The following is a 2,261-nucleotide window of genomic DNA, read 5'->3' as shown; positions in this document are numbered from 1 at the left end:
TGTTTCTGCGATTTTTCAAATCTCCTCTTCATTGGTTCGTGCTGCACTCTTGTGTTCCGAAGTTTTTTGACTTCTTCCAACCTTCGTTTTCAGATAAAGGTTAACTTTTTCTTCTTCTGTAACATGCCTTATATTTGCATACTTTTATTTCATAGATAGATAGGTTGGTTTGTAGACTTTAGTTCCGTATTCCCTCCCTTTAGAGACCGTGTTTTTTATTTTCCTTTTCTTTTCCCTTGTAGGTTTTTTGTCACCCCTTTTTAAGAAAAGAAATGGCTTACGTAGATGTTCTTTCTCAGTGGGTTGATGTCACGGTCCTAGGGGAGGAACCCTTGGTCGATACTGAGTTTATCACCCACCTTCGTACTTGCCACAGAATTTGTACTTCTGAGGAGGACGAGCCGAAGTATGAGTTGGTGGTCCCGGGTCCAGAAGACCGGGTTTGTTTTGGGAGGGGCGACGAGGCGGCCCCTCATTTTTTCTTTATGTATGAATGTATGATCACTCGTTTGGGTGTTTTTCTTCCTTTTTCTTGGTTTCCCTCTCCCTTTTTTTTTGTTGAGGGAGGGTGCCCAGGTCGCCAACTCAGGTCTCTTAACTTAGCATTCTCCTCCATATTGATGTACTTTTCAGCTCTTTCCTGTACATCACTTAGAGAGACGGGGTGTCTTTTAGATATGGATTGTGAGAAGGGGCCTTCTCTAAGTCCATTGACTAACCCCATTATGACTGCCTCTGTGGGCAGGTCTTGAATCTCTAAACATGATTTGTTGAATCTTTCCATATAGGCTCGTAAGGATTCTCCGACCTCCTGCTTTATTCCCAGGAGGCTCGGCGCATGTTTCACTTTGTCTTTCTGGATAGAGAACCTCATCAGAAACTTCCATGAGAGGTCTTCAAAACTGGTGATTGACCTCGGGGGGAGGCTGTCGAACCACTTCATCGCTGCTTTCGATAGAGTGGTCGGGAAAGCTTTGCATCGTGTAGCGTCGAAGGCATCAGCTAGGTACATCCAACTTTTGAAGTTGCTTAAGTGGTGTTTCGGATCCGTGGTTCCATCGTAGAGGTCCATATCGGGGCTTTTGAAGTTCCTCGGAACTTTTGCCCTCATTATGTCCTCACTGAAAGGATCCTCCCCTCCTAGGGGCGGTTCTTCTTGCTTGTCACGGGAGTTCTGGCCTTTGAGGGAGGATTCCAACTTTAAGAGTTTTCGTTCTAACTCTTTTCGTCGTTCCATCTCCTCTTTTAGGTTCTTTTCGGTCTCCTTTTGTCGCTCCCGTTCTTGTTCTAACTGTTCCAAGCGATTGTGGACTAATCCCATGAGTTCAGTTGCATGGGAGGGTCCATCTTTCTCTGATTCGCGCCCTTCTGAAGAGTTCACCTTCGGATTTTTTACTCCGGAGGTACTTTTCCTGTGTTGATCATTGGTTCCCTGGTGGAGGGTCAAGTCTGCATCATTATTACCTGTGTCCAGATTCTCTTGTTCAGAATCTGACTCCACCTGACCCTCTTCGGGGGATCTGTCCGCCATCACTGGTTGATCTCTCGGGTCCCCGGCAACGGCGCCAATGTTACGGTGGGTAACCGGAGATTAATGAATTGGACGGTGTTGATTGGCCCAATCACTTGAAAGAGGAAGCCTTCGAGTGGGTCTACACCTCGGGGGGCCTCCGTCCGACTTGCTCGTATGAGGAGAAGGGGGTGGTACCTGCAAAGACACTCCGATGCCTAAGTCAGCATGGGGTTAAGCAGGTTTAGAATGTATTGGGACTTGGAGATACCTGAGGGGTGTCAGTGTATTTATAGTGGTAAACCAATAACCACTGTTGGAGTAGTGCCATCTTTTTAGGGCGTTAACCATCTCATTATCTTAGGGAGGTTAGGATAGGGCTCTTAGAAGTGGTTAGAGAGATTCTAGGAGCAATTACTCACTTGAATGAGTGTTTATCTTCCAGCTAACTCTCGTGCCCGACTTTTTTAGAGCAAGTCGTGGTTAGAACCGACTTCATTGGACGAAGGTCGGTATTGGGTGAGGCTCAATCCGTAGGATTAGGCCTTTTGTTTGGACCTGGACTTTTACTGTTGGGTCAGGGTATGAACAACCATTATTATTCTCAATTATTGGAGGAGTTACCACCATATCAAATGCAATCCAAAAATTAACTTTTCGTACTTTTTATTTAAATAAAAAATATGTAAATATATATAATATAATAATAAAAATATTAAATAAACTATTTTTTTCTTTATATTTGTTTTAT

Source organism: Arachis duranensis, chromosome 9 (genome assembly GCF_000817695.3).
Source record: "Arachis duranensis cultivar V14167 chromosome 9, aradu.V14167.gnm2.J7QH, whole genome shotgun sequence".
NCBI classification, from domain to species: Eukaryota; Viridiplantae; Streptophyta; class Magnoliopsida; order Fabales; family Fabaceae; genus Arachis; species Arachis duranensis.
The sequence above is the reverse complement of the archived record's forward strand: the minus strand, read 5'-3'. Positions refer to the sequence as shown.